This window comes from Chlorocebus sabaeus, chromosome 17 (assembly GCF_047675955.1).
Source record: "Chlorocebus sabaeus isolate Y175 chromosome 17, mChlSab1.0.hap1, whole genome shotgun sequence".
Taxonomy (NCBI): Eukaryota; Metazoa; Chordata; class Mammalia; order Primates; family Cercopithecidae; genus Chlorocebus; species Chlorocebus sabaeus.
The window spans coordinates 13,636,141-13,662,469 of record NC_132920.1 but is presented as its reverse complement, the minus strand read 5'-3'; the positions used below and the strand labels follow the sequence as shown (position 1 = coordinate 13,662,469).

Below are 26,329 nucleotides of genomic sequence, written 5' to 3'. Positions count from 1 at the left end.
CAGACTCCATCTCAACTAACTAACTAACTGAATAAATAAGTAAATAATAAAAATAATAAAATTAGCCAGGTGTAGTAGCATGTGCCTGTGGTCCCAGCTATATGAGAGGCTGAGCCAGGAAGATCGCTTGAGCCCAGGAGGTCAAGGCTGCAGTGAACTGTGTTTCTGCCACTACACTCTAGCCTAGGCTACAGAGTGAGACACTATTTCGGGGAGGGGAGGGAAAAGAAATTTTGGAAATTCAAGAAAAATAAAAGGTACAGAAAAATGTAAGGGGGAAAACTAAACCATAATTTTGTATAATTAATTGCTATCAATACTTCTCATTTCTTTCCAAATTTTGTATATACACTTATGTTTTAAGCTTAGTTGTACTCTTTTTTTTTTTGAGACAGAGTCTTGCTCTGTTGCCAGACTGGAGTGCAGTGGTGCAATTTCAGTTCACTGCAATCTCTGCCTCCCAAGTTCAAGCGATTCTGCCACCTCAGCCCACCGCGCCCCCCACCCCACCCCAGTAGCTGGTACTACAGGCTCACGCCACCACACCCAGCTAATTTTTGTATTTTCAGTAGACACAAGGTTGCACCATGTTGGCCAGGATGGTCTCTATCTCTTGACCGCGTGATCTGCCCACCTTGACCTCCCAAAGTGTTGGGATTACAGGCGTGAGCCACCGCACCCGGCCTAGTTATCCTCTTTATACAGGTTTTACATCCTGTGTTTATCATTTATTTAATATTTTTTGGGAGACAGGGTATTACTCTGTTGCCCAGGCTGTAGTGCAGTGGCACAGTCATAGCTCACTTTAACCTCAAACTGTTGGGTTCAAGTGATCCTCCTGCCTCAGCCACTCAAGTAGCTAGGACTACAGAGATGTGTCACCATGCCTGGCCTGTTTTTAAATTTTTTTGTAGAGGATTATTATTGATTTATTTCTGTGTAACAGTTACAGTGTATTTCTTACATAATTATAAGCATTTTTCTATGAGATTAAAAGCTCTGAATATCTTTTTATTTTTAGCTGTGGCATAGTCTGTTATAAGTTTATTAAGGCACATCCATAGCTCTTCTCCTGTTGCCAGTTATTTAGATTGTTTTAATTCTTTCGCTATCCTAAATAATCTTTTTTGCATGAAACTTGTCTTTATTTCCTTAGGAAAGATTTCTTGAAGTTGAATTGTGGATCACAAGAAGGGATATGCACATTTTTAAGGCTTATGATACGCATGGACAAATTACTCTCCAGAAAAATTATTCCAATTTATGTTTGGGTGGGAGAGACTTTGTTGTATGTATATGCTGAGGAGAAGGAATCACTAGTGAGTCCAGGAGAAGACTGAGGAGGCGAATGAGGCAAGTTTCTTTGTCCAGCAGAGGGGATACGGGGATTTAAGTATGAATTAGGAGTGTGGGATGCTATATGGAATTTATTTATTGGCACTTATCACTACTTCTGGAAGCCTGTCTTGACAACCATTTCACCTCCAAACGAGATTAGGCTCCTCTGTTAGCGCCCTTTCACGGCACCTTGTACTTCCCCTTCATAGCATTTAATCACATTCGTAATTAATTATTTAAGATCTGTCCTGCCTGTTAGAGTATCCCCTGTAGGGAGGGCACAGACTTTTGTCTTTGCCACAGCTTTATACACAGAGATATTTAGTAAATGTTCATTGATCAGAGAAGTGGAAGTATTCAGGAACTATGAGATTGAAAACCACGAATTTGAGACAGCAGTTTATATACTTAAAATTTTTCACTATATCTTCAGCTGGTTAGAGAGGAAAGTTGAATTGTATGATTGATGCAAAATGGGAAACTATAGGTTAGGTAAGTTGGAAGAACAATCGTAGTAATTGAGGTTACTGGTGAAGGAATATCTAAATGGACCATTTTAGTTCAGGCTGGGTAAGGAAAAAATGAAATCAGCATGGAGCTGATAATACTCAGACAGAATGAGAGATTTATATATTGGTGTTTTTAGTGAGTTTTAAGGAGATGCGGAGGGATTTCTGAGGTGGATTTGCTGCATTTGGCTAAGTGTAGGGCATAACAATGAAAGACAACTTAAATGAAGAGGAGCAAAGCTTTATCAGAGAGGCTTTTTTGGTCTGTTTTGTTTACTGCTATATCCATGGTGCGTCGAACAATGCCAGACGCAAAATAGGTGCTGCATAAATATGTTAACCGAGTAGAGGTGGGTAGGGATAATAACATCTTTTCTTTTGTAAACCCCTAGCACTTACTGTGCGTAGTACAGAGTACAGATATTCAGTATTTACGGAATGAACAGAATATGAGTCTTGGATTTTGGATATGTTCTTTACCTACATTTTGAAACCATCAGGAATGGTAGGAGCCACATTTTTGGTGGAAGGGAAAATTGGTTATTTAAGAAGGTGTGAAATATGGGAAAAGTGACCTAAAGATATATAACCATCACGTTTCTCAAATTATTCTTGAGTTGGTTATCTTTAGTGTGGTTTAAATCCCAAATCACCCTTACCTCTTACTCTGTCAGTTATTTTATACTTAACAAGTGTAGGTACTTTTTTTTTTCTCCAAGAATTTTTTTTTCCAGTTACAAGGTAATGCATTCTTAATGCAAAAGGGAAAATCAAACAGACAAATCCTGTGAAATAGAAAAAAGCATGTATATTTTTAAAAGGATATGCAATACTACCACCCAGATTAATGGCAGTTGACATTTTGGAGTATATTCTCTCCAGCTTTTTTCCTCTATTCAGACTGCTTTCAACATTAGTCTAAGAAAGAAAAATTGGTTTAAGATGTATTCGAGTCACAAGAGAGGTTAAAAAAAATATTCTCATGGGTACCAGTACTTTTACTTTCACTTTAATGTAAATTTAATTAAAAATTCAGGGAGGCAATTTCATTTTAATGTCTTAAAGACACCCGTGTCATATAACTTTAAGGTTGTATAGTTTTGTCCTGATGAATATTTTACTTGAAATCCAACCAGGAAAACAGTTTATAACCATTCTATTTATGTTTATCTCAGATATATTGAGTTCTTGCTCTTTGCCTATTGCTGGAATCATTTAGGTTGATTAACATTCCAGGATAAGGAGAAATGATCTGTTGGTCCTAGACTTTTTGGCGTTGTGGATGATTTGGTAGTCTGGATAGTTTTTTTGGAGGAGTGGTTGAAATGTTTTAAAAATGGTTGTTGAGAACTAATTGTTGTCAGATGGAAAAACAGATTGGTTAAGAGTTGAGATTCATCCCAGTGCTTCTTCGTGATTTGTATAATACAGAATCTAAGGAGTTTTCCTCCCCAACATTTGCAGACATATAGAAGAGAGAGTTAATACAGTGGATACCCTTGTACACACCCCCTAGATTTTAGAATTAGGATTTTGCTGTATTTACTTTGTTGCAGATCTGTTCATCCACACCCCACCTTTTTAAAATGCATTTCAAAGTGAGTTGCAGAGTTTCCAAATCAGTTTTAAAATCTCTCATTTTATACTTCTTTCTTTTTTCTTACTCTGAGAATCTTTGATTCTAGTGATATTAACATATTTATTTGCCTTAGCCTAGGATATTTTGATACATTTTCAAATTAAAATACCAGTAATTTGGGAGACCAAGGCGGTCTTGTATCACCTGAGGTCAGGAATTTAAGACCAGCCTGGGCAACATGGTGAAACCCTGTCTCTACTAAAAGTAACAAAAATTAGCTGGGCGCAGTAGCGGGTGCCTGTAATCCCAGTGACTCAGGAGGCTGAGGCTGGAGAATTGCTTGAACCCAGGAGGTGGAGGTTGCAGTGAGCCGAGATCGCACCATTACACTCCAACCTGGGCAACAAGAGGAAAACTCTGTCAATTAAAAAAAAAAAAATCAGTATTAACAAAACATTAAATACTGTATGATTTTTTGCATTTATTTATTTATTGTGCTTTGGTTTTTAAAATATATCCCATTAGAGATGGATATTCAAAATACTGTGTTTTAAAGTCACTTGAAGTAATTCGTTTTTCTGTATTTCTGCCACCAACTTCATATATGCTAGTTTCACTTATTTAAAATTATCTTCCATTCATAGGGACTGATTTTTAAATTTTTGTTTTAACTGTGTAAAACATTTACATTGTTCCAAAGTAAGACTGTTTAAGAAGGCACTTGGCCTAGGCACGGTGGCTCACACCTGTAATCCCAGCACTTTGGGAGGCTGAGGTGGGAGGATCACCTGAGGTCAGGAGTTCGAGACCAGCCTGGCCAACATGACGAAACCCCATCTCTACTAAAAATACAAAAATTAACCAGATGTGGTGGCACGTGCCCGTAATCCCAGCTACTTCGTACTCAGGGGGCTCGCAGGAGAACCGCTTGAACCTGGGAAGTGGAGGTTGCAGTGAGCCAAGATTGTTCCACTGCACTCTGGCCTGGGTGACAGCGTGACTCTCAAAAAAAAAAAAAAAAAAAAAGGAATTAAGGCACTTCACAGAAGGTTCACATCATCCTTCTCTCTCCCCCCGCCCCCCAGGTAACCATTTTCATTAGTTCTTGGTTTATTTTTTTATTATTTCCTTTTGAAAATGTAAGCAAATATGCCATCAAAAACTTTGAAGAGGTATCACAAGTAGCTGATGACACTAGTTGACTGTAGGTAGAGGAAGTGGTTAAATGGGGATGGGAGTGAAAGGAAACTTAAATTTTTGTTGCTTTTGAATATTTTTATTTTATTTCTTTTCTTTGCTCTCTTTGAGAGGTTTAATATATTTTTACATTGAGAGAGGTACATTTATACTACTACCTATAGTCCTCTCCTTTTAAGGTACTCTTGTATTGTGAGCAATAATGAAATTAGCTAATAACCTCTTCTGTACCTTTTCTTCCCTTTCCCCAGTGTCTCTGGGTTTTTTGCATTTAAAATTTATTATTGATTAACATGCAGTAAAATACATGTTTTTCAGTATACAGTTGTGAGTTTTGACAAATAGAATTACCTAACAACCACCACAACTAGAATTACATAACAACCACCACAATCAAGATAAAGAACAGTTCTCTCACCTCCCCAAACTTTCTCTTGTTGCCCCTTTATCTGCAACCCTTCTCCCACCCCTAACTTCTCACAGCCACTGATCTGTCTTCTGTCCCTATAGCTTTGCCTTTTGAAGCCAGAATGTTATATAAATGTAATCTTTTGAGAATGGCTATTTTGTATTCACTTAGCATGATGCATGTGATACTCATCCAGGTAGTTGAGTGTATCAATAGGTGATTACTTTTTCTGTAAATTCTCTTCTTTGTTAATTGTTTTATATCTGTTTTACGAGCATATAACATTTGCATATACTATGCTGTTATCTTTATTCTGATCACTTAGTGTTAATTTTAAATTATATTCAATACTCTTCACCAGACCTTATCCCAAAGATACTTTTAGGATTTTTTGGTTGTCTGAAGCTCACATTCTACAAGTGAGCTCATAGGAACAATATTCTTTTAAGTCCTTTCGGTTCAGACTATTTGTATGTGACCATTATTATATTTGAAGCTTTGGTTGGATGTAAAATCCCTGGCACATGTTTTCTTTCTTTCTTTCTTTCTTTCTTTTTTCCAAGACAGACTCTCACTTAGTTGCCCAGGTTGTGGCACAATCATGGCTCACTGCAGCCTCAACCACCTGGGGCCAAGCGATCTTCCCGCCTCAGCCTCCTGAGTAGCTGGGACTACAGGTGCACACCACTATGCTCAGCTAACTTTATTTTTTATTATTTTTTTTTGTTGGGACAGGGTCCCATTGTGTTGCTCAGGCTGGTCTTGAACTCCCGGGCTCAAGTGATGATCTTCCCACCTCAGCTTCCCAAAGTGCTGGGATTACATGCATGAGCCACTGCGCCCAGCTATGTTTTTTTTTTATGAGCTCCGTGGGTATTTTCAAAGTCTTCTGCCTTTTTATTCTTCCAAGAAATTTGGTCATTTGCCTGAATACCTGAAAGAATGTTTCTTTTTCTTTGAAGAGCCGTTACTTGAATATGTCTTGGTATTGATCTTGCTATGGCCTTAAGTAGTAGGTTCAAGTATTTTATTTCAGAAAAGTTATTTTGTGTGATGGTTTTCAATATTTGTTCTGTTCTATTACATGGGTTTGTTTTTTAGGGACTCTAATTATGAATGTATGTTGGATCTATTTGACTAACTTCTTTTATTATTTTATTTTTTTGAAGGGTTTTTTGGTAAAAACTGGAAAGCCTACTAGAGAAAATCTAAAAAGGCTGTAACACTTGACTAACTTTGTTATTTTGAAAATTTCCTCCATTCTCTTTCCTCTTTTCTTGTGGGGTCTGTTATTTAGTGTTCCATTTGGCTTGTCTTTATTTCTGAAATAATTTTCCTTTTTTTCTTCTAATTCTTATGTAAATAAGAACACTATTTTTTGACCAATTTATATTAAAAATTGGAGACTTCCTATGAAAAAGTCTTGAACATCCAGTGTAAATGTTAAGTTATAGCACTTGTGAAAAGAAATATTGTTGAAAAACTAAACAGTAAAATGCATCTCAGTCTCCATAGTTTTATAGGTACACCTCATTTGGTACAAGTAGAACCTGTAATGTTTATAAAATTGAAATGTAAATCACTTTCTTCTGAACTTATTTGTGTGATTTAAAGTTGCTACTAATTATTAATCTTATAGGGATATGTTGAAAAACAAGATTTTAAATATGGATTACAATATAAATAATTTTATTAACCAAAAATGTCAGTTTATTAGAAACATAAACAATTTCATATCTATTGGGTAAAAAGTAGAATTTGTTGTTTTATGCGTATGATAGATTATTTTCCTTTACATTTAACACTGTAACAGTTTAGCAAATCAGGAAACCAAGTTATTTTGTGTTTTGTTGTTGTCATAGGAGTTAACTGCAGATGGAATTATTTGACAAAGAATTGTCAGAGGAACTCTCAAACTAATAGGCTTTTCTTGTTTTTAGAGCCTTATTGTCGTAGTTATTAAAAGGCAGGATAAATGAATAGGTCCTTGAAGTCCATCTTAGTAAATGTAGCCAGGCCTTAATTTAAGGTATTGTATATTTATATTTTTATAGCTCTTTGAGAGGTAATGGGAGAAAGATGCAGCTGAAGAAAGATGCAGCTTACTGTATATTATTGTGAACTTCCCGAAGGCAAGAAATAATTTCTGTTATCCATGATTCTTTATGCTTTGGGAAGAATGTGGTAGAGAAGGTGCAGTGTAGAGAGAGAGAGAAGTAGCTGCTTTACTGTCAGCATAGAATTAGAATTGGAACAAATTTTTTTAATCACGGATGATAAAGCGAAATGTTCTAGGTTGGAATAGTAATCTTGAAAAAGGACTTCTGTTACTTTAAAGTTTTCTTAACTCAGTTCCATTGGTGCAGATAATCATCTGGTGATTAATATTTCACTTTGCAGTATTTTGAGCATGCGTATACTTAAATTTCTTTTGTATATTAATAGCGGCTATTCTAAGAATGTAGGTGTTGGATACGGTGTGGTAAAGTCTGTGCAGCTGCAGGGGGATGTGCGAATAAGGCTTAGAAGAAAGAATTTTATTATACTCACAGGTCTCAGGGAGGGTCACTGCATGCCACACAGAGGAAGCACCAGGTTTTAGTCAGGAAGCAGAAGACAGGAGCCACGGAAAAGTCGGCCAGAGTCTTTATTGGTATTTCCTGGGAAAGGCAAGGGGAGAGCAGAGTGAACAGTTAAGGATTGATGAGTTTGGATGATTACTGCAGGCTTTGAGCTGTAGAGGTGTCTCTAATTGCCTGGTACCTGACTCTGGAATGATTTAGGGCAGGAAATACTGGCTTTGTATGTGAGCGTTAGATAAGGAGGTGGGTTTGGCTGTAGACTCAGGATTGGTTGGTTTGTACATGGAAGACATGCCCCTGTGAGCTCTCTTATCTGTAAGAAAGTGCTAGCCCTGGCCAGCAAGCTTTTTAAGAAGCCAAAACATAATATAGTAAATAAAAAACATGATTTAAATACAATGGCCATCTGAAGTTCTGTTTACCCTATCAAATAATTTCTGTGTTAATAATCTTTGAGAACTATAACTTTCTCAACAATTGCTTTCTTTTTGGTTCTTTATTATTTTTTATGAGTTCTGATTTCTTTTAGATAGTAATTCCCTTTTTAAACCCTGAAATACATATCAGGTATGTAACCTGATTGAAATATTTTCATAGGAGCATCTGTAATTGTTTTTTGTTTGTTTGTTTTTTGAGATAAGGTCTCTGTTGCCCAGGCTGGAGTACAGTGACGTGGTCACTGTTCACTGCAGCCTTGAACTCCTGGGCTTAGATGATCCTCCTACCTCAGCTTCTTGAGTAGCTGGCACTACAGGCATGTACCACTATGCCTGGCTAATTTTTTATATTTTTTATAGAGATGGGGTTTTGCCATGTTGTCCAATCCAGGCTAGTTTTCGATCTACTGGGCTCACATGATCCGCCCACCTCAGTCTCCTAAAGTGCTGGGATTATAGTCTTGAGCCACCATACCTGGCCTGCAATTGTTGATGGAATGTTTTTGGTTTAATTTTATAGCACTACTATGTGCATCACCAGTTGGTATATATCACTTTTAATATTATTTCACTTTTGATGGTTGAAAGATAGATGTTAAAGTTTGTTCTTTTACATGAGAAAAAAATGGGTATGTGTTCATAAGTTTAAATATTTAAGATTGGTAACTTGTGAATTATAGACAAGTGCCCTGAATTTCTTAATAGAAATAGATAGATATACACATGCTAGTGCATCTTGCTGTAGTAATTAACTTTTGGTGCTCTTAAGTCTTATTATATTCATAATGACATTTGTCAGAAATAAAGCATTTTATTTCAAAGGTATTAAGTAATTTTTAGGTCTTGTAAGATAAAAAAAAAAAAAAGATCCCTCTTACCGTGTCAGTAACTTATATATGTGAATACACTATTCAGAATTTGAAATTTTAAAGGTCAAGCAAGGAATTTGATAGATACCATTAGACCCATTAGATTAATGATTTAGTATAATTAGAATTTTCTTCTGAAATTAATAAACACTTGAGTAAAGAAATTACATTTATAAAAATGCTTTTGAGTTTCAAATAAGGCACTGGTCAACTACAATCCTACAGGACAAAAATGGCTTTAGCTTACCAATCTTTTTGAAATTGCTAAAAGTGAAATTATTTCACTCGAAAGGGTCATTATCTACCTTTTTGGAAAACATTGTTACTTTACATTTTCAATAAAAATTAACACTGTACAAGCTGTTTTATAACATGCTTTCTAGCCCAATATTGTGTTATATCTTTTTGTTTTATTAAAAACTATTTTTATAGCAGGATTTATAATGACCTCATAGGCTTGTTTTGATTTTAAGACTTTGAGGATTCTAGCAGGACCTGGCCAGAGTTTGAGGACTTCTCAGTCGCAGGGCCGTGTCTTCTTCCATTGAGCCATTGAGTTTGTATAGTGGACAGGGCCTGGGTGGGACTATTTTAAGATGGAGGCAAAAGTACCACGTACTTTTAATGTATGCATATATAGTGATTTATTACCTGTCCTTTTTTGTTGCACATAAAGGTTAGTCTCAGTTTCATTTAGAATGAAAAGAATGTTTATTGAACATTCTTATATCTACCTTTGGATATATCAATGATTATTTTCTTTAGAATATATTAGGTAAAAAGGATTTGCCATTTTAAGGATACTTTCTTTGAGGACTAGTGAGATCTAATATTTTTTATGTTTCTTTTCATGTGCCTGTGTGTGTTTTCCTGAAGCACCTGTTCAATTATTACTCATGTTTTATTGGAATATTTACTTTTTAAAAAATTTATTTTTAATTAACATGCAGTAAAGTTAACTTTTTTTTTCGTTTGTACAGTTCTGTGAGTTTTGAAAAATGCATAGGGTCCTGTAACCACTACCACAATTGAGATACAGAACAATTCCATTGCTCTCCAAACTTCCCTTTTATGCCCCTTCATTAATCCTCCCTCTACTTTTAACTCCTGGCAGCCACTGAATGACTCTCTTTTCCTATAGAGTTTCTTTTTCCAAAATGGCATGTAAATGGAATCATTGAGTATGTAACCTTTTTTTGGGGGGGAAGGAGGGATGAAGTCCCGCTCTGTTGCCCAGGCTGGAGTGCAGTGTGGTGTGATTTTGGCTCACTGCAACCTCCGCCTCTCGGGTTCAAGCGATTCTCCTGCCACAGCTTCCAAGGTAGTTGGGATTACTGGCATGCACCACCACGCCCAGCTAATTTTTGTATATTTAGTGGAGAGGGAGTTTCACCATGTTAGCCAGGCTGGTCTCAAACTCCTGCCTTTAAGTGATCCTCCCACCTTGGCCTCCTGAAATGCTGGGATTACAGGCGTGAGCCACTGTGCCCAGTCAGGATGTAACCTTTCGAGACTGACTTCTTTCAGTTAGCATAATACCTGTTAGATTAATCCATATTGATGCTTGTACCAATAGTTCATTACTTTTTATTACTGAGTAGTATTCCACTTGTCAGGGTGTTAAGTTTATTCATCTCTTCCCAGCAGAAGGACTTTGGGTTTTTTTGCAGTTTATGTAATTATGAGTGTAACTGCTGTAAACTTTCACAGGTTTTTGTGAGAACTTATTTTCTTAGTATTTTTAAGCATACTGTATATTAAAGATATATTTTTTTGTTATATATGTTGGAATATTTCTCCTAACTTGTTTTCCCTTTATATTTGTTCATTTTGTTTTTATTCCCCTAATTAACAAGCTTTGGTTTTTAGTTTTAGGTTTACAGAGAAAGAAAACAGTAAGATAGTTCCCTCCCATATGTGCCCATCTTCCACACACAGTTTCTCTTAAGAACATTTTGCATTAGTGTGGTACATTTGTTACAATTGGTGAACCGATACTGTTACACTATTATTAACAAAAGTCTATTAGATTATATAAGGGTTCACTCTTTTGTTGTACATTTCTGTGAGTTTTGGCAAATGCATAATGTTACGTATCCAAATTGTCACATAGAACAGTTTGACTGACTAAAAATCCCCTGTGCTCTATTTATTCACCGTTTTCCCTTCTCTCCTCTCCCCCTACCTGCAGACTGATGACACCCACTGATCTTTTTGCTGTCTCCATAGTTTTGCTTTTCCTTTAAAGAGTGTCATATATTGGAATCATACAGCACACGGTCTTTTCAGACTGGCTTCTTTCACTTAGTAGTGTACGTCTAAGACCCATATGTGTTTTTCCATGGCCTAATGGTTCATCACTTTTTGTCACTAAATAATACTCCATTGTATGGATGTACCATAGTTTGATAATCCAGTCACCTATTGAGGGATTTCTTGGTTCCTTCCAGATTTTGTGATTTATGAATAAGTTGCCGCAGACATTTGTGTGCAAGTTTTTGTGTGGTCGTAAATTTCCACTTTGAGTAAACGTCTAGGAGTGTGATTGCTGAATCATATGGTAAGACTGTGTTTACCTTTGTAAGAAACTGGCAAACCATCTTCCAAAGTGGCTGTACCATTTTGCATTCCCACCAACAATGAATGAAATTCCTCTTACACCACATCCATCCTCACCAGCAATTGATATATCAGTTGTTTGAATTTTAGCCATTATAATAGGTGTGTAGGGGTATCTCATTATTGTTTTAATTTGCATTTCCCCAGTAATATATGCTAAGCATCTTTTCATATGTGTATTTGTCATTTGTAGATCATCTTTGGTGAAATGTCTATCCAGAGCTTTTGCCCAGTTTTTAATTGGTTGTTTTTCTTGTTGAGTTTTAAGAATTCTTTTTATATTTTGAATATACAAAGGTCCTTTATTAGATATTTGTCTTGCAAATACTTTTCTCCCAGTGTGTGGCTTATCTTTTTGTTCTCTTAATAGTGTCTTTCACAGAGCAGTAGTTTTTAATTATAATGAGCCCTATTTGCTCTTTCTTTCTTTTCATAGTCCTTGCTTTTGGTTTTGTATGTAAAAAGTCATTGCTGAACCAAAGGTCACCTAAATTTTCTGTGTTTGTGTTTCTCCTGTGTTTTCCTATGTTTATAGTTTTGTATTTTACTTTTGGGTCTGTGGTCCATTTTGAGTGGATTGTTTCTGAAAGGCGTAAAATCTAGATACATTTTCCCTCTTGTACTGCTTTTGCTGTTTTGTCAAAGATCAGTTGACAACTTCAAGATCAGTAATTTTGTAGGTCTATTTTTGTACTCTGTTTCATTGATCTTTGTGCACACTTTTGCCAATACCATGCTCTCTTGATACTGTAGCTTTACAGTAGGTCTTGAGGTTGAGTAGACTTGAAGTAAAATTCTCTAACTGTTCTTTAGCATTGTGTTTTCTATTCTGCATCTTTGCCTTTCTATCGAAACTTTAGAATCAGTTTCTTAATATTCATAAAATAACTTGCGGGGATTTTGATTGGAATTATGCCAGATCTGTGGATCAAGTTGGAAAGAAGTGACATCTTAACAGTACTGAGTCTTCTTATCCATGAACATAGGCTATTTTTCTATTCATTTAGATTTTCTTTGATTATTTCAGCAGTTTTATAGTTCTCATGGAATCAATTTTGTTCACATTTGTTAGATTTATGCCTAAGTATTTCCTTTTTTGTTGGTGCTAATATAAGTGATATTGTGTGTTTAAAATTCCAGTTCATTGCTGGTGCATAGGAAATCGACTTCTGCATATTAACCTTGTATTCTGCCACCTTGCTATGGTTGCTTTTTTTCCCCAAGAGGCTTTTTTCTCCATTCTTTGATACTGTCTACATAAACAATCTTTTAAGCTACAAAAGTAGGTTTATTTTTTCTTTTTCAATCTATATACCTTTTATTTCCTTTTCTTGTCTCATTGCATTAGCTAGGACTTCCCCTATGATGTTGAATATGAGCTGTAAAAGGAAACAACTTTGCCTTTTTTCTGGTCTTAAAGAGAGTGTCTAGTTTCTAGCCATTAAGTATGAGACTAGCTGTAGGTTTTTTGTAGATGTTCTTGGAAGCTGCCCCTCTATTCCTAGTTTACTGAGGGTTTTTATCAAGAATGGTGTTGGATTTTGTCAGATACATTTTCTGCATCTGTTGGTCTGATCATGTGATTTTTCTTTAGCTTCTTGATGTGATTGATTACATTGTTTTCTTTGAATGTTGAGCCAGCTTTGCATATCTGGGGTAAATCCCACTTAATCTTGGTGTATAGTTCTTTTAAAAAAAATTTTAATTTGATGTATTTATTTTAATACCCAGACTTCAAGGAGATATAGTTCTTTTTGTACATTGGTGGATTTGATTTACTAATACTTTATTGAGGATATTTGCATCTGTGTTCATGAGAGATATTTGCCTGTAGTTTTCCCTTCTTGTAATGTCTTTATTTGGTTTTGGCATTAGGGTAATGCTAGACTCAGAATGACTTAGGAAGTGTACCCTCTGTGTGTAATTTCTGGAAAAGATTGGAGACAGTTGTGTTATTTCTACCTTACGTGTTTAGTTGGAATTACCCTGAAGCCATCTGGGTCCAGTGTTTGTTTTTTTGGGGAAGGTTATTTATTGTTACTATTATTTTTTTCTGAGTATATATGTTTATTTAGCTTTTACAAACAGTAACCACAATTAAAAAAAAAGAATGAATGCAGATAACTTTTGAACACAATGTATCATACACCCTGATTGGATATATTCTGAGGACAAACATGCAACAAATATTCTTGAATTTTATTTAATAGATTTATTATGGGTGTGCTTGCTACTACTGGGTATCATTGCTTCTAGGCTCTTTCAGTGGATGGAGTTTATTTTGACACTACAATTTAATCTGGTTACCAGAGTTCTTCCTCTTCTTTCTCATTTCTGTAAAGGTTATTAATTATTGATGTAATTTTTTTAATCTATAGAGGCATATTCAGATTTTCAATTTCTCCTTGTGTGAGTTTTGATAAGTTACATCTTTCAAGGAATTGCCTTGAAATCTATTTCATCCAAATAGTCAAATTTGTGGGAATAAAGTTAGTTATAAATGTTTCTTTAATACTTTTTTAATGTCTGTGGGATCAGTATTGATATTATTACTGATAATGATAGTTTCTTATGTCTTTGATTTTGGTATTAATAATTTGTGTTTTTTTTCTTGGTTATCCTGGCTAGAGGTTTATCAATTTTACTGATCTTTTCAAAGAAATGGCTTTTAATTTTGTTGACTTTTTATTTTATTTTATTCTTTTAAATTTCACTGCTGTCTCCTCTATTTCTCATTTCTTCCTCTTTCCCTTGGTTTATATTTATTGCTCCAGTTTCCTAAGGTGGAAAGGTAAATCATTGATTTTAGATCACTATTACATTCAGTGCTATACATTTCTCTATAGGCATTGCTTTCACTCATCCCACAAATTCTGATACGTTGTTTTCATTTAATTCAAAATATTTTAAAATTTCTCTTCAGACTTCTTTGACTGATATGTTATTTTAAAATGTGTTGTTTAATCTCCAGATATTTGGGGATTTTCCAGCTATCTTTCTTTTATTGATTTCTAGCTTAATTCCATTAAAGTCTGAAAGCATAGTTTGTGTGACTTTAATTAAGGTGTGTCTTTTTTATGTCCCAGAATGTGGTCTGTTTTGGTGAATGTTTTTGTGAGATTAAGAAGAATATGTATTCTGTGGTTATTGGATAAAATATACTCTAAATGTCAATGAAATCCAGTTGATTGATGATACTTTTCAGTTTGACTATATCTTCACTGGTTTTCTGCCTGCTGTGTCTGCCAATTCTGATATAGGGGTGTTGATGTCTTCAGTTATAGCTGTGGAGTTAACTGCTGCTTCTTGTAGCTCTATCGTTTTTGTCTCACCTCTTTTGACACTTTGTTGTGAGGCTCAGACACATTAAGTGTGGCTGACTGCCACAGTTACCACTTGAGACCATCACTAAGACAGTTACTACTGTTACTACTTGAGACCATCATTATGAGACTGAATGAAGGGGACAGAAGTAGAAATGAAAACTTAAGACAAAAGTAACTATTTCAAAGTAAAGGTAACATGGGGAAGAAGAAGAGAGAAGAAGAGAAGACAAGGGCTCCCTGCTTCTGGTGAGCAAAGGCAACTGCCTGAGACTCTACAGCCCTTAGTATTTATTGGGTAGAAAGAGCAGGGAGGAGGAGGTGGTGATTGGTCAGCTGCTTGATTGATCACAGGTTCACATTATTGCTAACAGGCTTCAGTTGTGCCTAATCACAAGAAACACTTGTGCCTGGGTGGTGGCTGCCCTCAGCCTTTCTTCTGGGCAGCAGACACAGTTTGTCAGTTTGCCAACATCCTGCTTTTATGAGAAACACTTTGCTATTTAATTATATAGCCTCCAGTAATATACTGAGTTGATCATGACCCTCAACAATTAAGGATTGTTACATCTTATTTGATAATTGATCCTTGATCATTATGTAATGCTCCTGTTTTTCTCTGATAATTTTTCTTGTTCTGAATTCTGCTTTGTTAGAAATTAATATAACTAGTCCAGCTGCCTTTTGATCAGTGTTGGCATTGTGTGTATTTCTCCATCACTTTAACCTATCTGTGTCTTTATATTTAGAGTGAGTTTCTTGTAGACAACATATATTTGGGTCTTACTTTTTATTCACTCTTGTCAGTTCTGTCTTTTAATTGGTATATTTAGACCATTCACATTGAAAGTATTGTTAAAGTTGGATTTTAGTGTCTACCATGTGTTTCTTTCTCATTTTACTTGTTCCTTGTTGCTTATTTTAAAATTTACTTTTTTTCTTTTCTTTTTTTTTTTTTTTTTTGAGACAAGGTCTCCCTCTGTCACCCAGGCTGGAGTGCAGTGGCGTGATGTTGGCTCACTGCAACCTTGACTTCCTGGACTCAAGTGATTCTCCCACTTCAGGTTCCCAAGTGGCTGGAACTACAAGGGCACACCACTACACCTGGCTAATTTTTTGTATTCTTTATGGAGATGGGATTTTGCCATGTAGGCCAGGCTGGTCTTGAACTCCTGGGCTCAAGTGATCCTCGTGGCTCGGCCTCCCAAAGGGATTACAGGCATGAGCTACTGTGCCTAGCCCATTGTCTGATTTTAATTGAACATTGTATATGATTCCATTTTTCTTTTCTATTTAAGATACCAATTGTACTTCTTTAAAAATATTTTTTAGTAGTTTCCCTTAGAGCTCATCTAAGTTCATTTTTAAATACCACTTACACTACTTCACAGATAGTGCAGATACCTTATAACAGAATATAACCAATTCCTCCCTCCTGACCCTTATAGCATTGCTGTTATTCATTTCACTTATCCATAAACCACAGTTACCCAAGATACTGTTACTATTTTGAATACTTATCTATGTGATCAGTTAAGCTTAAGAAAAATAAAAGAGTGTATCTTCATTTATTCCTTCTTGGACTCTTCCTTTCTTCATAAGGATTCTCTTTTCTCACCTATATTATTTTCCTTTTCTCTGAAGAACTTTTAACAAATCTTGCAAGGCAAGTTTGTTGGCGACAAGTTTTCAGGTCTGAGAAAGTCTTTATTTTTCTTTTACTTTTGAGGGATACTTTCTCGGGATGCTAAATCCTAACTTTGTGGTGTTTTTTTCCCAACACTTAAATATTTCACTCCATTCTCTTCTTGCTTACATGATTTCTGAAGAGAAATCTGATAAAATTCTTATCCTTCTTTCATATAGGGTATTTTTTTTTCCCCTGATTTCTTTCAAGACTTACTCTTTGTTTGACCTAGGTTTGAAGATGAGGTGTTAATGTTTTGATGTTTATCCTGTTTAGTGTTCTCTGAGCTTTCTGGATTTGCCATTTGGGGTATCTGTCATTAATTTTGGAAAAGTATCAACTATTATTACTTCAAATACTTCATTTTCTTTGTTTCTTCTCCTTCTAGCATTACTATTATGAATATTTTTCACCTTTTATAGTTGTCCTACATTCTAAAATATCATGTTCCAGTTTTTTTCAAGCTCACTGATTCTTTTTTTTGTTTGTTTGTTTCAGTCTGCTGATTGACCATCAAAGGCATTCTTTGTGTTAATGTTTTTTATTTCTAGCATTTGGTTTTGATTCTTTCTTATAGCCCTTAGTATTTTAATGAGTTATTTAAAATTTCTAGTTTGATCATTCAAAATCTACCTTATCTGAGTTTGGTTTCGATGCTTGCTTTGTCTCTTCAGACCTTTTCCTTGCCTGTTACATGCCTTGCAATTTTTTGCTGAAATCTGGTCATGACTTACTGAGTAGTAGAAACTCAGGTAAACATGTGTTTAATGTGTGATTTTAGGTTTATCTGGCTAGGAGTTAGGCTGTGTTTAATGTTCACTAGGTGTTTGTATTGTTTGTAGGTATAAAGCGTTTCATTTTCCTCTACTTTCCTGGTTTTTGTCTTGTTGTTTTGGGTGTCCTTAGAAACTTTTATTAATAAAAAAAAGTCTGTTTCTTGTAATTTTCTCAGTTGTAATCTGTTATACGGGAGCCGTTTATGTGGTCATAAGGTAGTAGAGAGGAGAAGTCTTCTGTAATCATATGATGAAATTTGTTGGGTTTTTTAGTGGACTAGAGTTGCTGAACAGACCTTCAAAAGAATTTCTTAAGCCTTTTTTTTCCACTCTTCTTGTCTCAGGAAGGTTAGAAGGGGCTGGAATTACTGCTCTTCCTCTAGGTCAGATTTCAAAATTGTTACTTTTCCCTTTTCCCTACCCAAAATGTAGGGGATTTTCCTCTAATAAAAACCCTGTGGAGCTCCTTTCCTCACCTATATTCTCTCCCTGAAGACTGAGCCCTCACGAGTTAAAGCTCAGGTTAGTTCACTCTCGGTCTCAAGCAGTTTGCTAATTACCTTTAAAGTATTCCTTCCAGTTACTGGCTCCAGAGTAAATATAGCTCCATATGTCTATATTCACGTTTCTTCAGTTTTTCCGGAGGTGTTGTGACCTGTGAACTCAGTTTTCCAGTGCATCTAAGAGTAGTTGATTTTCAGTTGTTCTGCTTTTTTCTTGTGAGGATGGGAGTAATGACTTCCAAGCTGTTTACATAATAGAGCTGAACATCGATGTCGTTATTTTTTTAATGAGAGTTTTATTGAGATGTATAATTCATGTACATATTCACCCTTTAAAAATGCACAATTTGGTAATTTTTACTGTATTCACAGAGTTATGCAGCCCTTACTATTTAATTTTTAAACATTTCTGTCACCTGGAAAAGGAACCCCAAAACACTCCTCCCAGTTCCAGGCAGCAACTAACTATTTTGTTTTCATGGATTTACTTATTCTGGACATTTCATATAAATGGAATTATACAAAATGTGACCTCTTGTTTCTGACTTCTTTATCTTAACATAATGTTTTAAAGGTTTATTTATGCTGTATCATGCATCAACACTCCATTCCTTTTTGTTGCCAAATAATATTCCATTGTATTCATATATCACATTCTGTTTATCCATTAGTTGGTAGAAACACTTTTTGACTGTTATGAATATTGCTGTTATGAACAATTGTGTAACATTATAGTATGGCTATATGTTTTCATTTTTATTGCAGAAAATGGGAGTGTAATTTCTGGGTCATAGATACCCTATGATTAACCTTTTGAGGAGCTGCCAGACTGTTTTCCAAAGTGGCTGTACCATTTTACTTACTACCAGCTATGATAGTTTCAGTTTCTCCACATTCTTGCCGACACATATCTTCTTGATTCTGGCCATCCTAGTGTATGTAAAATGAGAGCTCATTGTGTCTTTTGATTTGCATCTCTAATTACTAATGATTAGCATAGTTTTGCTTGCTTATTGGACATTTATACGTCTTTGAAGAAATGTCTATTCAGATCCTTTGCCCATTGTTGTAGTAGGGTTTTCTTTTTATTGAGCTGTAAGAGATCTTTATATATGCTGGAAAAAGGTACCCTATCAGATATATGATTTGCATATATTTTCTGCCATTCTGTGGATTGTCTTTTAGTTTCCTTGACAGTATCCTTTAAAGCACAAAAATTTTAAATTTTATGAAGTCTAGTTTGTCTAATTTTTCTTTCTCTTTCTTTCTTTTTTTTTTGAGATGGAGTCTCGCTCTGTCTCCCAGGCTGGAGTACAGTGGCGTGATCTTGGCTCACTGCAAGCTCCGCCTCCCAGGTTCACACCGTTCTCCCACCTCAGCCTCCCAAGTAGCTGGGACTATAGGCGCCTGCCACCACACCCGGCTAATTTTATTTTTGTATTTTTAGTGGAGATGGGGTTTCACCATGTTAGCCAGGATGGTCTCGATCTTCTGACCTCGTGATCCACCCGCCTCGGCGTCCCAAAGTGCTGAGATTATAGGCATGAGCCACCACGCCCGACCTAGTTTGTCTATTTTTTTCTTATGTTTCTTCTGCTTCTGATGTCATATCTAAGAGACCATTGTCTTAAACCACTATCACAAAGACTTAAATCAGTGTTTTCATCTAAGAGTTTCATAGTTTTAGCTCTTAAGTTAGCTCTCTAATCCATTTTGTGTTAATTTTTGTATATGGTGTGAGATAGGGATCCAGCTACATTCTTTTTGAATTTTTTTTTTTTTTTTAAAATTTTTGAGACAGAATCTTGCTCTGTCGCCCAGGCCAGAGTGCAGTGGCACAATCTCAGTTCACTGCAACCTTCACCTGCCAGGCTCAAGCAATTCTAATGCCGCAGCCTCCCGAGAAGGGCTAATTTTTGTATTTTTAATAGAGATGGGCTTTTGCTATGTTGGGTAGGCTGGTCTTGAACTCCTGACCTCAAATGATCACCCACCACTTTGGCCTTTCAAAGTGCGGGGATTATAGGCTTGAGCCACCGTGCCCAACCTCAGCTGCATTCATTTGCATGTATATGTTTTCCCAGTACAATTTGTTGAAAAAAACCAGTTCTTTCCCTGCTGGATTTTTCCTCCTTGTCAAAAATCAGTTGATCTACCAGATGCTGTGGCTCATGCCTGTAATCCCAACATTTTGGGGAGCTGAGGTGAGCAGTATTGCTTGAGCCTAGGGAGTTTGAGACTAGCCTGGGCAACATGGAGAAACCCTGTCTCCAGAAAAAGTGCAAAAAAAAAGTTAGCCAGGCATAGTGGCATGCAACTGTAGTTCCAGCTACTGGGGTGCTGAGGTGTGAGGATCACCTAATCAGGGGAGAAAAGAGGCTGCAGTGAGCTGCGATCATGGCATTGCACCCCAGCCTGGGTAACAGAGTGAGACCTTACTTGTTGCAAAATGACAACAACAACAAAATTAGTTGATCATAAATATAAGAGTTAGTTTCTGGACTCTCAATTATATGGCATTGATCTCCATGTCTGTTTTTAAGCCAGCAGCACACTCTCTTGGTTACTGTAGCTTTTTATTGAGTTTTAAAATTGGAATATGTGAGTCTTCCAACTTTGTTCGTCTTTTTCAAGATGATTTTGGCTCTACTGGGCCCTTGCATTTGTGTATGATTTCAGGATCAATTTGTCAATTTCTGCAGCAAAGCAAGTTAGGATTTTTATAGGGTTTGTATTGAATCTCTAGATTAATTTGGGGAGTATTGCTATTTTAACAATCTTTAGTTTTCAAATCCATGAATATGGCATGGGGAGTCTTTTCATTTATTTAGGAGTTCTTTCATTTTTTCAACAATGTCGTTTTTAGTGTTCAGGTTTCGTACTTCTTTTGTTATATTTATTCCTAGGTGTTCTTTTTTTGTATTCTGTCCCAAATGAAAGTATTTTCTTAAATTCATTTTCAAATTATTTCTAGTGTATAGAAATACAACTGATTTTTGCATGTTAATCTTGTATCTTGTAGTCTTGTTGAACTTGATTACTTTTAATAATTTTGGGGGAAGAGATTCTTCAGGATTTTCTATATACAAGATTGTCCCATCTGTCTGTAGAGGATGTTTATTTCTTGCTTTCTGATCTGATGGCTTTTATGTCTTTTTTCTTGCCCCCTTGCCCAGGATAGAAACTTCAGTACTATGTTGAATAGAAGTGGTGAGAGAAGACATCCTTTTTTTCGTCCCTAATCTTAAGGTCAAAGTATTCAGTCTTTTACCACTAAGTATACTATTAGCTGGGGATTTTTCATAGATGTTCTTTATCAGTTTGAGGAAGTTTTCTATTTCAAGCTTGCTGAGTCATGATTTTTCATAATTTGTATTAAATCATGAAAGGGTGATGGGTTTTGTGAAATTATTTTTCTGTGCCTGTTGAGATGATTATATGGATTTTGTTCTTTATTTTTCTTAATATATTACATTGATTGATTTTTGTTTGTTATCATGTTTTTGGGATAAATCCCATTTGGTTATGATTTATAATCTTTTTTATGTGTTGCTGGATTTGATTTCCTAGTAATTTGTTGAGGATTTTTGCATCTGTATTTAATGAAGGATATTTTTTTCTGTAGTTTTTTTGTGATTCCTTTATCTAGTTTTGGTAACAAGGTAGTACTGGCTTTGTAGAATGAGTTAGGAAGTATTTCTAGCTTTTTTGGAAGAGTCTGGGAAAGATTAATGTTAATTTTTATGTTTGGTAGATTTCCCCAGTGAAGCCATCTGAGCACGGGCTTGTCTTTGTGTTTTAAAATTACTCTGCACTGTGTCTTTCTAGGAATTTGTCCATTTAAAGGAGGTTGTGTAATTCATTGTTCATAGCATTTAATAGTTGTTTTCTTATGATCCTTTTTAGTTTAGTAGTAATACTCCTTTAATTCCGAATGTTTAGTAATTTGAGTCTTTTATTTTTCTTGCTTATTAGCACCTACTTTTGAATTTGTTGATTCTGTTGTTTTTCTAGTCTCTATGTCACTTATTTCTGCCCTAATCTTTAAAATTCCTTTTCTGCTACCTGCTTTGGGTTTAGTTCATTCTTAACGGTAGAAATTGGATTACTAATTAGAGATCTTTCTTTTTTATTTAATTTTAATTTTTGACAACAGTAACAAAAAATACGTTGCATAAGAATGGGGATACATTCTGAAGAATGTGTTGTTAGGTGATTTTGTCATTGTAGGAACATCATAGAATGTACCGATCTAAATGGTATAGACCATACCACATGGCCTATTACACACCTAGGCCATGTGGTGTGGTCTGTTGCTCCTCGGCTACAAAACTGAATAGCTTGTTATTGTACTGAATACTGTAGGGAATTGTAACATAATTGTTTTGTGTATCTAAATACATCACATAGAAAAGATACAGTAAAAATATGTGGTATAAAAGATTTAAAATGGTACACTTGTATAGAACAGCTCCATTATAATCTTACAGGACCATTGTTGTACATGCGGTCTGTTGTTGACTGAAACATTTTGTTGTGTGGAACATGACTGTAAATGGGTTTTTAAAAGTGTTTCTTGCATTGCCAGCATGTGATATATATACTAACTTAATCAAGGATGTCATAGATCAAAGATGCATTAAAAACTTAATAAGGTACTCAATATACTGCCAAAAGGCATAGCAGAAAACTAATAATGGCCATAAAACAAAAATAAGTATTAAAAAGAACACAGAAAAAGATGGAGAGAACAGATGGACAAATAGCAAGATAGTAGGCTTAAGCCTATCGATAATAGGAATTAAACTAGAATGCTGTTAGTCTCCATTGTATGTTAGGCACAAACATTACTTACATAACGTAATAAATATATAATTTGTGATGATCTACGTTGACATATTGGTCTGAAAAATCTTCATGTTCATTGCTCTTTGTAAACACATAGTACCACAGTAATAAATTTCTTGTTCACATAAATTTTGCCTGTCTGTCATTATTGGGTTGAGTTTGTTTTTGTGTGTCAGACAGCCTTCTGACATACAAAATATCTACCAGCTATTCAGTTTATATCTACCAGCTATTCAGTTTACTGTGAGTTACGAGCCACACCCAGCCACACCTGGCGTTACAAATTTCCCTCTGTCAGATAACCCTCCTTTCATCACTTCACTATAACTCACAAGTGGTAACACTTATGACACCCATTTCCCAAGTATAAACTTAGGTGTTTTTCAAGGTAAAATACTCACTTTCTTGTAGTATCTCTTCCGTAACAATTTTGTTGTTGTTTTGAGACAAGGTCTGTGTCACCCAGTGCCATCACATCTTACTGCAGCCTCGACCTCTCAGGCTCAAGTGATCCTCCCAAGTAGCTGGGACTATAGGCAGTGCACCACCATGCCAATCTTTTTTTTTTTTTTTTTTTTTTTTTGTAGAGATGGGGTTCCACTGTGTTGCCCAGGCTGGTCTTGAACTCCTGGACTCGAGCGCTCCTCTCACCATGGCCTCCCAAAGTGCTGGGATTACAGGCATGAGCCACTGTGCCTGGTCTATTCCTTAATAATTGAATAGGTGTAAAATTGTTTTTACTGTGTTCTTACCTTTTCAAAAATGTGTTACTGACAACGTTTTTGCATGCTGTGCTCCTAACCCCATTTTCTTTGTAAATCTTGCAGTTTTTATTGCATGATTTTGTATAATGTGGTGATTTTTTTGAAACTCATATGTTATAGCAGACCTGACTATAATTGTTTTATACGGTATCTCTTTATTCTTCTTTTCATCAGTCGATCCATCTTAACCTTTGATGCATTTAAATGTAGGTATACTTCCCCCCAGTCACTACAGCCTGTATATCATTAACTTGAGTTTGATGTCAGCTTACTTCTCTTTCTGTGTGTGTGTGTGTGTGTGTGTGGGGTACAGTTTACATTTGGTGAAATGCACACATCTTAAGTGTACTCTTTGATAAGTTTTGCAGATGGGTACGCCCATGAAATGCAAAACTCTATCAAAGTATAGAACATGATCATTCCCAGAAATGTTCCCTCATGCTCCTTCCTAGTTAGGCCCTTGACCCACCCTTTCAGAGGCAGCCATTGTTTTGACTTGTTTGCTACCATAGATTGGTTTTTCCTGTTGCAAAATTTCATATAAAAGGAATTATATGGCATATGCTGCTCTTGTATGTAAAGCTTCCTTGAGTCAACATGACATTTTTGAGATTGATTCATTTGTGTTTATGAGTAATTGTTTTTGTTTTTGTTGCTGAGTAGAAGATACCACAATTTGTGTATCTGTTCACTTGTTGATGGATACCCAGGCTGTTTCACGTTTTCATTATTGTGAAGAAATCTGCCGTGAACCTATTTGTACGAATTTTTTTGGTAGACAAATCTTCATTTTTATTATGAGTGGTATTGCTGGGTCATAAGGTAGGCAGGTGTTCAGTCCTATGAGTAACTGCCAGTCTTTGTTTCAAAGAGGTTTTATTGTTTTAAATTCCTACCAAAAATATATGAAAATTCCTATTGTGCCATATGCTTGGCAACTGACGTGTTGGTTTTATAAATTTTACCTATTCTGGCAGGTATGCAGTTGTATCTCTGTGTGGTTTTAATTTGCATTTTCCTGATGACTGACAATTTGGAGCACTTTTTCATGTGCTTGTTGGCTATTTGCAGTATCTTATTTTGTGAAATACCTATTCAGATCTTTTGTTCATTTTTGAAAATTGAATCATCTATGTCTTTTGTTGAGAAGTTTTAAATTTTGCTAAAGTTTTATTTATGAGTTTACTCTTTTATGGGTCTTCCTTTTTGTGTCCTAATAAATCTTTGCCTTATCCTCAAGTCATTAAGATAGTTTTACATGTTTTCTTGTAGAAGCTTTATAGTTTTTAACATTTATATTTAGGACTGTGATTCATCTTTATTTGATTTTTTTTTTTTTTTTTTTTCGTAAGAGACGGAGTCTTTCTTGCTCGTCACTCAGGCCTGGAGTGCAGTGGCACGATCTTCGCTCACTGCAAGCTCTGCCTCCTGGGTTCACGCCATTCTCCTGCCTCAGCCTCCCGAGTAGCTAGGACTACAGGCGCCCGCCACCACGCCCGGCTTATTTTTGTATTTTTAGTAGAGATGGGGTTTCACTGTGTTAACCAGGATGGTCTTGATCTCCTGACCTCGTGATCTGCCCGTCTCAGCCTCCCAAAGTGCTGGGATTACAGGCGTGAGCACCGCGCCTGGCCTCTTCATTTGATTTTTGTGTATTGTGTGAGATAGAGATTAAGGCTCACTTTTTTCCACGTGGATGTCAGTTATCTTATTATTATTTGTTCACAAGACTTTCCTTCCTCTTTTGGACTGTCTAGTCACTTTTGTAAAATATTAAATGACCATGAATGTGGGTCTCTTTCTAGACTCCTTAATCTGTTGCATTGATCTGTTTGTTGATCCTTAAGTCAGTACCATACTGTTTAGATTACTCAGCCCATGCTATGTTTTGAAGTCAGATTGTGTAAATTCTACAACTTTCCAAGTTTTTCAGAATGTTTTAGATCCTTCACATTTCCATGTAAATTTTACTTATTTAATTTTAATTTTTTATAGCTGCCTAATAGGTGTCCATGTCTTGGGGGTACAGTGATAATTTAATACATTCATATAATTGTAAAGATAAAATCGGAGTATTGGGGGTATCTATTACCTTAAATATTTGTCTTTATGCTGGAAACATTTGAAGTATTCTCTTCTAGCTATTTTGAAATGCGCAATAGAATATTGTTAACTATAGTCATCTTACTGATCTGTCTAACACTAGGTCTTGTTTCTTCTATTAAGCTGTATATTTACATTCATTAATCAGCTTCTATCTACACTTTAGAATCAGCTTTTCCGATTAAAAAAATAAAAGAAAAGCCTGTTGTGGTTATGCTTTACATTGCGTTGAGTCTGTGATCAGTTTAAAGAGAATAGTAGCTGAGGTGCCCAGTTCGTAGACATGATATGTTTTGCCATTTATTTACGTCTTTTAAAATTTCCCAAAGTGATGTTTGGTAATTTTGAGTAGAGAGGCCTGCATGTCTTGTGTTCAGTGTTTTATGTTTTCTGATGCTGTTGTAGATAGAATTGGTTTTCAATATTTTGTTTTTCTAGTATTTCTTGCCAAATACAGTGGACTTTGTAATTAACTTTGTATCCTGCAACCTTCTTAAATTCACTTTTTCCAGTTATTTTGTAGATTCCTTAGGATTTTCTTTATAAACAATCATCTGTACATAGAGCCAGCTTTATTTCTTTTTAATTTTTATACATTTTCTCTTTTTGCCGTGTTGAAATGGCTAGGATTTGTAGTATAGTGTTGAGTAGGAGTAGTGAGCACTGGCCTTCTTGCTTTTTTGTTGGTTTTCGGAGAATAGTGTTGAGTATTTCACTATTAAGCATGTTAATTGTAGGGTTTTTATAGATACAGGTTGGGGAAGTTCTCTTGTTAGTTTGCTAAGA

General features: G+C 35.6%; 1 protein-coding gene and 1 non-coding gene across 2 annotated transcripts in view; one reads left to right on the top strand and one right to left on the bottom strand.

Moving 5' to 3' along the window:
• Positions 1-26,329, top strand: part of RANBP9 (RAN binding protein 9) — a 95,504-nt gene that overhangs the window by 25,430 nt on the left and 43,745 nt on the right. The window lies entirely within an intron of this gene.
• LOC119626936 (U7 small nuclear RNA) lies at positions 6,199-6,260 on the bottom strand. The gene has a single exon (XR_005243108.2). It is a non-coding gene; the product is annotated as a U7 small nuclear RNA (small nuclear RNA).